The 12,808-nt window shown below is 29.8% G+C and overlaps 1 protein-coding gene across 2 annotated transcripts in view; it reads left to right on the top strand.

Moving 5' to 3' along the window:
* LOC145258135 (molybdenum cofactor sulfurase-like) overlaps nucleotides 1-12,808 on the top strand; it is a 1,297,067-nt gene that overhangs the window by 1,197,622 nt on the left and 86,637 nt on the right. The window lies entirely within an intron of this gene.

Below are 12,808 nucleotides of genomic sequence, written 5' to 3'. Positions count from 1 at the left end.
AACGTGCCGATACTCTGATTCCGAAATCTCTTCTCTCTTGCTGATTCTTTTAGCGGTTTGCATATTTTATTTATTTATTTTTTTTTTTTGCCATATTTCATATCACGACTATGCAATTCGATAAATCCCAATAGGTAAAAAAAAAAAAAAAAAAAAAAAGTGTTTGGATTTTTGTATTAGTTGGATAATTCAGACTACTGTTCTTATTGGGTGTTATTTTCACAACGTTTTAGTCGATGTGACCTTCATGTGAATTTTGTCGAACTTAAGATGAGAACAGTAATCCAAAGAATCCACATAATATGAATAATCAAGCCGCATCTAAAACAAAAAAAAATCCAGAAACACGTTTTGATTTGATTATTTTGTTTTACGGCATATCAACCCTTTTCAGGTTATTTAATGCCGACTCCAGTAATTTTGAAAAAAAAAATGTTTCGGGTTTTTTTATATCTTCAAATATTTATTCATGGTGTTTGGTTTGGTTTGGTTGTTTCGTAGCGAATTTTTTTTTTTTTTTTTTTTTGCTTTGCAGAACATGATTGAGTTTTTGCAACGGGAAATGAAAAAATAACAATAACACCAATGTGTGATGCATTCAGACGATATCTTCAGACAGCCTGATCTAGTAACACCAGACTGGTGTTTCAAAGATATATATTGTTTTAGAAAAGTGTTATGGCTTGTTATTAGCCACAATGAAAACAGAACAACGGTGTACGTTTAGGCGTGTATTAACAAAAGACAAACAAAGGGATACAATATGAAAAAAAGTATTACGTTCCACCGAGCACGTGAGGTTAACTCCGGAACTAGAGCCCTACCTGGGATCGTTAAGCGTTCCCGTATATATGGATGGTGGTTGAGTCCATTCAGAGGGTGGTTCCTCACCAACAACAAATCAACGTTGTAGAATATTCAGATAACAATGTCAGTAGAATTGATTATCTCAAGCAGGTGGATATGATTTTACAAAATATTTCTATGCTTTGCATATTGAGTTTTGTCAAGCGATGCCTGCACCCCCACCCCCACGCCTGTTGATGGAGTCAATTGAATATTTGGTATTATTCCTAGTGTCGCTTGTGTCATTATCAAATGTTCAACAAACAATATCATGAATTGGAAGTAGACATAATTTTGCACAATTCAATAAGCAAGAATAACAATATTATCAAAGGTTCAGAAGACAATATAACCAGAATTAAATCAATTGTACTGTTTAGAAAGTGAACATAATTGTATAGGATTCACGGTGAAGCAAGAGCAATATTATCAAATGTTCCGAAGACGATATCACCATTTTAACGTAAGTGGACAATTTTATACAACACAATAAACGGGAACAACATCATCAAATGTTCAGAAGACGATATTAACAGAATAAATTAATACATTTAGGATGTAAGCAAATTTTACAGAATTTACAATGAAACAAGAACAATATCATCTAATCTCCAGAAGGAGTAGATAGGCTCCGCCTATTGCCTGGCTTGTTCTACTTCTTTGTCTATTTGTCAGGTGCCGGGGTACCATCACAGGAAAATTTCAACACGATCCCACCCTCGATCTCTTTTTCTAATTATCTGAACAACAATCTATCTATACATATATATTTTTGTTTTTCTATCTATCTATCTATCTATCTATCTATAAAAATGAAAGTGTCTGTGTGTCTATGTACATTTCCCTACGCAATAACTCTGTCAATTTTTAGTTTACAGACTCGAAATTTAATATACAGGGTACTGAGATTTGGGAAAATCGATGTGATCGTTTTTGGCCAGAAATTTGGCGATTAATGGATCAAAGTTCAACGATTTGACCTTTGAGAACTCTACCAAACTCCTCCGACAATTTTGGGTCTACGCACTTGAAATTTTAGATATAGGTTCCTTGGACATGGATCTAACTTAATAACTTGATTTGAGCTCAAAGCAATAAACATTAAGGGATCATAATAGGGGTCAAAGTTTTTAAAAAATTGACCTCTGCGGTCTCTTCCAAATTACTCAGACAATTTCTGGTCTAAATATTTGAAATTTTACGTAAAGGGTATTCAGAGATAGGGCAAGCTTTTTCATCAGTTTGGGTCGAAAATTTTTAATTACTAATATATAAATGTATGTATGTATGTATGTTGTTTGCATGTCTGCCTTAAACTTTCAATAGAGGCGACGGATTTTACCAAGATCAGTATCGTTTTAAAGTTCGATCTTTCATACGACAAATATCGAAAAATTGGCTAAAAACATTTATATCTTCCCCTTCAACTAGGCACTTTTCTATAGGGGCGGTCACTTTTTTCGCCGATATTTTTTAAAGTTATCCTCTCCTTTAGATTGTCTAGCCTTAATTTTAAAAAATGTCGCTTCCGGTTTGGCGGTGGTCGTAAGAGCATGAACGTTAGGTTTTACCGCGTTCTTTTCCTCCTTTGCGGTACGGGTTCGAGCCTCCTGCCTCCTACTACCACATTTTTTTTTTTTTTTTTTTTTTGCTCGACATACACATCCAAACACCCGGCGCTCATGGTAGTATAACAATATTTTCATATTTTTTATATAATAGAAGAGTATGATTTTTTTTTTTTTTTTTTTTTTTAATTGGAAGGTTCTACTTATAGACACTGGTGATAAGGCACTGACCAATCAAATGGACGCATTTCTGCTAACAGCCAATCAGAAAACAAAATTGCTCCATAAAAATATTGAATCTTTTAGCATTCTTTCATATAATTTTTCGTGTCCACACAAGAATTATTTTCTTCTCTTTGCCTGCAAAATTTTAAAGTCCAAGACTTATACAGGATAGCTACTCACCGAAAACTCTTTTTTCATCTTCAGGACTTGTATCATTGGGAACTCTACTAAAATTAAACATGGCTTTCAATTCCAAATGTAGGCATTGTCTGTTACTCTATTATTTTGTTATGTTAGAATACCTTCTGCCACTCTGCCATAACAACTGAAACAAGTGGATACACATGTTTGGAGTCTATATTCATAACATCCTTTCCTTAACTGAAGAATTTAGTCTAGAATCTGAAGATCAGACCTACGTGTGCTTTCAATGAATCGTATAACAGTGTTATCGATCTTTATTCACCCCCCCCCCAGTTCTCCCTCCATCTAGGACTGTAATCGAATTGACTACATATCTAATATTATTGACACAATATTATTTCCTCAATTCCGAGCGCTCAAATCTATGTATTTGGAAAGTTTAATTTCGAATACAAAAAGTGGTTTGGTTGAGTTAGACTTTTTTTTCGTATTTTAAAAAGTTTTTAGAGTGCATAGTATGGGAACAACCTCTTATTTAATAATTAAAATATTTCAGATTTGCATTGAATTTGAGCCACAGTCATTAGACAACAATTATACAAGATTCCTTGAAGTTCAATTTCTTCTCATGACTCCTTAAGCTTAAGCCTTAAATTATACATAATTTTCAAGAATCCAAATCATGTTTTGATAAAAATTGGGATAAGAATTCTAGATATAAGGTTTAGTAGCATAGTAGCATTAGATCTTGATTTTGATCATTTTAAAGGAATATAAAAGTGGTCAAAAACTGTTCTGTTCGGGAAATTAATTTTATCTGTCCTAGGATTTATATTCTTCTACGTATGTGTACATACATACATACATATATATTTTTTTCTGTGAAAATATGTTTCTTCAGTTATATTCATACCATTCCTTTAATTTATGAAGCTCAATGTAATTACAGAGCATATAACAAATAAATGAAAAGATTCTATATTCCAAATTTCAAGATGTTGACCATCTTACAATGTATTCATTTGAGTACGTTGACATAAATTCATTGATTGATATAATAATTAAATGAGTGATTTTAAGCTAGGAAACAGGTGCTGTCAAGAATTGTGCATATCAACGTACTTAAAGGAATAAATTGTAAGATGGTCAAGATCTTGAAATTTGTAATATAGACTTTTGTCATTTATTTGTTATATATACCTGTTTATATACATACATACACACAAACATGCATTTATATATAAGGCTCATAGAATCATACAGTACCAAACTGCACATATATGAAAAGCAAGTTATATATATATTACTGTGTTATCCAAATTCTCTACTAAATGGAGCGCAGGTAAAAAAATACAGAACGTATCTGACAACAAGGTCGAATTTCAATGTTTATGAAGGCAACCTCTGCTGAAAAAAAAAGACAAACTGGCTGATGTGGAGGCTTTGTTCATCTTTGTACCTCCTACACATGTCTTTTACCTCCATTGTGTTCTAGATGAACAAAAGGCTTTTCGTTAAGACATGGATGAAAATCAGATCTCGCAGGCAACTGTGTCTGTCAATGAAGAATCTGATGACGCTGATGATCCGGATAATTGTAATGCATTCATGGATTATGTTGACACCAAGATCAGCGCAAAATGATTTAAGAAGCAATGTAAGTGCAGTAAAACTTTGTTTTCTTTAACTTTAATAAACTTTATTATTTTTTACATGCAATAATGAAACATTTCATTGTGATCGGTCTCACATCAAAATTGTTGAAATGAACATGACGTGATAGTTTACATGTTACATTTCATTTTAAAACTAACCCAAAAAGAATATCTCTATTAGTTTCTGAGATACACAGATTACATATCGCGAAACTTTGAACCCGTTTTATGGCGGTTTTTTTAAAGTGGCGCTTAGTATCGTATTATTCTGGGAATCTCATATATGCATGAATACTATTGATGCGAAGATTCCAATATTTTCCCCGATTCCGATACAATTACCGATTCCTTACTACATTCTCGATTCCAATACAATTACCGATTCCGATTCTTTATAAACTCTTAATATTTAACTATGAAGTAGTTATTTTTTCACAATTATAGTAAAACACGTGTTAAATGGGCAGATATTTTCTCAGGCATAAAAAAATACACTTGTAAGCGATAATCTATAGATTCTAGTTTAATTAAAAATCAATAAATATTCATTATTTTGTCATTATTACCAGCAACGGAAGATTTTGCTTTTAACAGAATTAAATGTCTTAAAAAATAAAAGAATCGTTTATTGGCATCGGAAAGTAGGTAGTAATTTTTCCGATTCCGATATCCCTAAAGGTTCCGATTTTTCCAATTCCGATTCCGATCAATCGTCCCAACACTAATAAATATAAATATACATTTATTAGCACAAGTGTATATGCATACGTATATACATATATATGCATGCATATACCCATATATATCCATATATCTACATATATATATATACATATACACACATATACATGTATACACATAAATCTATATACATATATACATATTTTAATTTTAAGGGGATTACATGTATATATATATATATATATATATATATATATATATATATATTCATATATATACACACACATATATATATTCATATATATACACACATATATATATTCATATATATACACACACATATATATATTCATATATATACACATATATATTCATATATGTATATATTCATATATACACATACTTATATATACATATTCATATATATATACATATTCATATGTATATATATATATATTCATAAATATATATATATATTCATAAATATATATATATAAGTATACACACATATATATACATATATATTCGTATATATATATACATATTCATATATATACATATATTCATATATATATATGCATATTCATATATATACACACATATTCATATATATTCATATATATATATATATACATATTCATATATATATACATATATATATTCATATATATACACACATATTCATATAGATATGTATATATATTCATAATCATTTATATATATATTCATATATATATACTTCCATTATATATATTCATTTATATATATATATATATATATGAATATATATATATATATTTATATTTATATATTCATATAAATACATACACATACACATACACACACACACACACACACATATATATATATATATATATAACATTAGGTGCAAATGTAGATGAATGCAGAACTGTATTTTGTGCCATGATAGGTTTTAATTATAATCACAATAACCAAATTTAATTATTTTTTAGTATGCGAGAAGACCAATTTCTTTTGCTTTAATTCCGTTTTGAATAATGGCTCCTAGACTTGTAGATTAAATTTATCTGTGATTCATGTATGACTCTTATACAAAGGTTAATCTCTATTTAATAGAATAGATATGTACTCGATGACAGTAACATTCAAAGTAATATATATATATATATATATATATATATATATATATATATATGTGTATGTATGTATTTATATATATATATATATATATATATATATATATATATATATTAGTCGGATTCTCAACGTTCCTTTGTAGTGCCGCTCCTAGATGAAACCACTATCAATAATTTTCTCCACTCTTTATCTGTGCTTAAACCTAAACGTAGATCCCATGAAAAAAGCCTCTTTCTTAGAACAGCACACCTGTGGAACTCTCTTCCGTTTGCCTGCTTTCCAATTGACTACAATATGATCGTCTTCAAGTCCAAAATAAACAAGTTCTTGATGATCCGTTCCCCTTAAGTAATTCAATTTTGTAAATTTCCAAATCTTAACGATTACTATGATAGTGTGCCATTGAGTACCGTACACTCATTATCCCTTATCCTCGAGTGGCCTCCGAGCCTTGATAAGTGATTACCACTTTGTAGAAAGAAAATGTACTATCAATGTATTTTAGCAATAATAACATCTTTGAAAAGTACCAAGAACAGCGTTTACAATTGATATACATGTCGTTAAAGAGGAAGAAAACAGGCTTTCTTAGATCTTATAGGAAAAAAACAGACTATTCTTTCGGTGCTTTATAAAGATGATGAATTATGCCTATCACGGGACTATAATGAAAGCCCATTAGACAAACTTTATTCAACATCACGTGGAATTTCTAACCTTTCGTCTTCGTTCATACTCATCAACATATTCATTTACTAACACCGTTTCATCCCCTTTATTTACATAAAAAAAATATTGTTTTGAATGTTTAAATGAGACTGTTGCCTTTTTTCTACAACTAACGCAGAAATGTTCATAGTTCTGCGTTACTTACTTGCCATATATATATATACTTATATGTAATATACAGAGTTCGTGTAATTTAGTAAATTTTCATATACCAATAGGTTTTAACCCCAAAATGGTTGACTTAAGGATTAAGCTACAAAATTATCACATTTCATAATTGAGCATTAATATACTGTGTGTGCAAAATTAAGACAAGGTATTGATGGCAACGAAAAGTGTATTTCATTTTATATTACAATTGTTTCAATGTCCAGTTCGACAATTTCAAGCATTATATCGTTTGAGAATTTTCCAAAACCTGCATTTCTTCAGACTTTATGAATAAACACACTTTTGGCAATGTAGCATTTTTTGAATAGAAAGAAAAAAGAGGGGGGGATCCCTAACGGGAAAAACATGCGAGAAACATTTACTTATATATATATATATATATATATATATATATATATATATATATATATATATATATATATATATATATATATATATATATATATATATATCAGGAGAAAGAAAAATATTTGGTTTAATCCTCCATTTAGCGTAAATGTCAAAACTAATATACCTAAGGAATTCTTCAACATTGTACAACACTTTTTCAAATATTCAAATATTCACACAGATATAATTCTATTTTCAATAAAAACTCAATCAGGATTTCTTATTCAACCATGCCTAATTTAGCACAAAGAATCTTAACATCTAATAACAAAAAAAATTAAATTCAGCCCAAAAAATCCCTTTCCCAATTAAACCCAAAACTAAATGTAATTTTAATAATAAACATCTTTGCCTTCTCAATAATGATTGCATCCATAAAGATGTTATATATTCATGCACAATTACTGAGCTCTCATGCAATCCTCCCATAACAGACACTAATATTTCGTCTTCAAGTTATCCTTTTCCCCATCTTCCATCTGATATAGTTACTAATCCAATACATCACTCGAGCAGCCCCTCCATCTGCAGTCATACAACTAGCAATAATAATAATAATAATAATAATAATAATGATAATATTTCTCCTAACAGCCATCCTAACACTAACAACACTCATTATCCCCTCCAAAATAGTCCTCGTACAATCATTGTCCCACCCTTTGTGTAACACAATGAACAAAATTCAAACTATTTAACTAATACAAATCAGCAAATTAATATTAATATCAGATCTCGAGCTTTTAATAAAGTACATACATATATCGGCGCTATTTCAACATTAGTTAAGAAAAGAATATCAAACCACATTTCATCTTTTAACAACCATAATTCTAATAATAACCATGGAACTTCTCTAACCACTTTAATTAAAAAACTTGACTCTAATAATACCCCCTTCTCAATCAAATGGACTATCATAAAAAAGTTAAGTCTTATACTCCAGGCTCTAAGTCATATCTGCACAACCGAAGCTATAACTATAATTACTTCCCCTCAAAGTAACAATATGATAAATTCTAAAAACGAACTGATCTTTTTCTGTAAACATAAGTCCAAATTTAATCATGGTAATTTTTAAATTACATAGTTATCACTTTAACCTTTCAGATATATATAATTTTTCTTTAACATTATCGTTTTTTTCTACATACTTTCTTAATACTTTATAACTTAATAATCGTTTATTTTAATTCTTCTTTGCTTAGCCGTTTTTTATCTGTAATTTCCGTTTTAGTCTTTAAATATTCCTATCTATCTAATATATCAAACTACCTACACATTCATATCCTGTATGCACATTTACTTATATTTTACTATATACATTTACTTACATACTTACTTGCTTTATCCGGAATTTGCAGATACCGGCTATCCTCTCGCCTTAAAAGTTTTTTTTTTATTTTTTTATTTTATATTTTATATTTTATTTTTATTTATTTATTTATTTATTCCATTTAGCGTCTTTTAATAACTCTAGCTGACATTTTCTTAAGTAATAACCTGTACATTTCAGTTGACTTCTTTTTTTGCCCTATATTTTTCGCGCCTTTTAACGTCATTTTGTCTGGGTCATTTTGACATTTGCTTTTCTATTTTATATTTAATTCTATCACCATTTAATTTTTTCCCTCCTTCTTCGCTGATTTTTCTTAATTACACTTTGTCTCGGCAGCCGTGTTAAACGCATATCTTATTTGTCTTTTATTAATATTATTGGAATTTTTTCCCCTTTTCCTTGTACATATATGTGAATTATTCCCCGGATTTCGGCCTTTTGGATTATTTTGGACCATCTTCCAATTACGCGATTTCCTTGGATTTTACTTGTGCGAATGGAAATTTAATTAACTTTCTTGGATTTACAGTTTTGGATTTTACTGTCATTGGATACTTTACCTTTCACCAGACTATCCATTCACGTGAAATCAACTATTTTCTTCACCCTATTACCTCTGCTTCACTTTTTGTTATCAAGACCTTTGACTTACTTGCAGTTTCATCAAATACTTTTGTATGCAAAATCCGATCCCGCATTTTGCTAATTCCTACCCTTTGATGAGAAGGAAAGTATTTCTTCAAAGCTCCGCGGATTAGGCACTATCCACTTATTAAGTGTTTCCTTTTCAGATTAAATATGTTTTTAACTCTTTTTCAAAGTGTTTTTAACATGTTTTATTAACTATTTGCTCTTATATATATATATATATATATATATATATATATATATATATATATATAGTAAGTTAGAAAAATATATATGGCAATTAAGCTACACAGAACATTCCGTGTTTCATCCACACTAAGATTTGTCAGGCTTATGCAAACAGCCTGACGAATCATAGTGTGGATGAAACGCGGAATATTCTGTGTAGCTTAATTGCCATATATATTTTTCTAACATACTACCTAGCTCTACCTACGTATTGAGCACTGTTGAAATAAATACTTAGTTTACTCATAAACTTATACTTTCGTATATTAATTTATGTGATTAAATGAAGTAGCAGTGTGTGTGTGGGTGGGTGGGTGGGTGTGTGTGTGTGTGTGTGTGTGTGTGTGTGTGTGTGTGTGTGTGTGTGTGTGTGTGTGTGTGTGTGTGTGTGTGACTAGCGGGGGCCCGCCCTTGTCGGATCATAAAATACACCTAAATATATTTTAATGTGTGCAGATTTCGTATATATTATTACAGAGCCGATTCTCTATTGAATATTATATTGCACCTAATATATATAATAGGGATTTCGAAAGATTTATCTAAAAAATCATTTGGGTGATATCAGTTGAAATCAAGACTAACACGTTCAGCGCTCATGTCGCGTTCCCTACCGATGTAGCTATCGAGATATAAGTACGAAAGTTTTTAATATTAAACGATTTGAAGAAATGAATTGATTTGGGGCATGCGCAGAAAGAAATACAAATAAGTGGGCAAATTGAAATGAACATTTTGCATTTCAACTTGCCGACATTTTGGGCGCTATTCATCGATTCAAAATTTTACTCGTTATAAACAATCCTTGGCGTATGAGTACTATTTCCTGTTAATTTAAATGTTATGTGACTAGTAGTTTAAGAGTTTATCGGTTAAATATTACACATAGATAGACAGCCACACGCACATATATCTACTGTTATATATATATATATATATATATATATATATATATATATATATATATATATATATATGAGTGGTAATTAGTAAAAACCTAGAGAGAGTGCTCAATACTATTGCAGAGCAAACATATATATTTTTATTACCGTTTTATCTGCTTAGTTTCGATTACCAAATCGTATTAACGATCCGATAATTTCATCAGACTTTTCTGTAAAGTCTGATGAAATTATCGGATCGTTGATACGATTTGGTAACCGAAACATGTGTAACTAAGCAGATAAAATGGTAATTTACATATATATATATATATATATATATATATATATATATATATATATATATATATATATATATATATATAAAGACAAAAATAGGCAAAAAAAACTCTCACATGTTTGACCTATTCAAAAGGCTCTAAAAACGTTGCTTCTATTCTGTCAATAGATAAATATTTTTAGTCTGCACTTATTTGCAGGCAGTGATTTCTCCTTCCATTTTCCTTGCGAGATCGGCGATATCCACTCGGTCTATTTATTTATTCATTAATTGATTTTATTCCCTTTCCAACTTCTTTTTATTCCTTCGGCTCTTATAGCAACTTTATGCAGTTTCTCATTCTATTTATTTTAAACGTTATTCACCGACGTTTCGCTCTTGAAGATATGTCGCTCGAAAAGTACCTCGAGGTATAGTTTTCTATTTTTTAGTCGAACTGATGTTTTTCTGGTTTTATTAAATATAGGAAAACGTGTTTTTTTTTTCCTAATGTTTCCCACCCTTACTATGTAATACTGTCACCTGATTTATTACGACTCGATTTTTTACAAGTTATATATATATATATATATATATATATATATATATATATATATATATATATATATATATATATATATATATATATATATATATTAGCAAAAGTACCCGTCGTTGACTGGGTTCAAAAACAGCCTACAGAAAATGGATTCTGATTTATTAAAGTATGATAGGTTATGAAAAGGAAGGGTTGTAAAGAGATAGCTTCGAATTTGGGGGTATCAAAACCAAAGCAAAATATGATGAAAGTAAAAATAAAATAGATAAACCCCATAATTTATTATACCATACCTGTTCACACTGAAACACTTATCACAATATTCTGTGGATCTATTTTAAAAAACCTTGTTAAACTTTGTGACATATTTCCATTCTATGGAGGTCAGGTGCGAACGAACACCCCATAATTTTATTATACCATATTCCTTCAAACTGAAAAATTATCAAAGTATACTTACGCAGATAGATATGAAAGGTCTTTGTTAAAGTGTGTGCCTATTTCCATTCTATGGAGGCCAGGCGTGGATGTAGACCCCACAATTTTATTATACCATCCCTATTTAAATTAAAACATACTTATGAAATTATTATTATGTACATCCATATCAAAAACACTTGTAAACGTTTTTTTTTTTTTTTTTTTTTATTTCAATACTTTGTGGACCAGGCGCGTACGCAGACGCCACAATTTTAATGAATCATCATTATGCCAGATCAAACATACCCATTCCTGTGTATTGATAGATCTTCTATAATTATATGTGATCAGTTTTCTATAATAGTCAACCATATAGGAGCCTATTCGTGACCAGACACACACACAGACGTTCAACTTTATAAAAAGATATATTAATCGGAATTGGAAAAATCGGAACCTTTAGGTGTATCGGAATCGGAAAAATTATAATACTTACTACCTAGCTCTACCTATGTATTGAGCATTGTTGAAGTAAATACTTAAAGTTTACGCATAAAATAATACTTCCGTATATTAATTTATGTGATTAAATGAAGTAGTCATATATATTCACATATATATATTGTGTGCATCTCTCTCTCTCTCTCTCTCTCTCTCTCTCTCTCTCTCTCTCTCTCTCTCTCTCTCTCTCTCTCATATATATATATACATAAGAGTGTAGCCATAAACAATTGTAGGTTTTTCAGACGTTTTTATCATTTTTAAATATTTTTAAATATTTTTATAGCGCGTTTCAAGCCTTGTTTAGCTCTCTTCAGATATTTTTATATAAAGGTGTTTTTAAGGCAATGTATTTTTGGAAAACATTTTTGTCTTATAACGCGTTATAAAAATATTTTTAAATATTAAAAAATGATAAAAGTTT

Source organism: Euprymna scolopes, chromosome 33 (genome assembly GCF_053919585.1).
Source record: "Euprymna scolopes isolate OS-2025 chromosome 33, ASM5391958v1, whole genome shotgun sequence".
Lineage (NCBI taxonomy): Eukaryota > Metazoa > Mollusca > Cephalopoda > Sepiida > Sepiolidae > Euprymna > Euprymna scolopes.
Note: the sequence above shows the minus strand (reverse complement) of the source record. Positions and strands in the feature narration are given on the sequence as shown.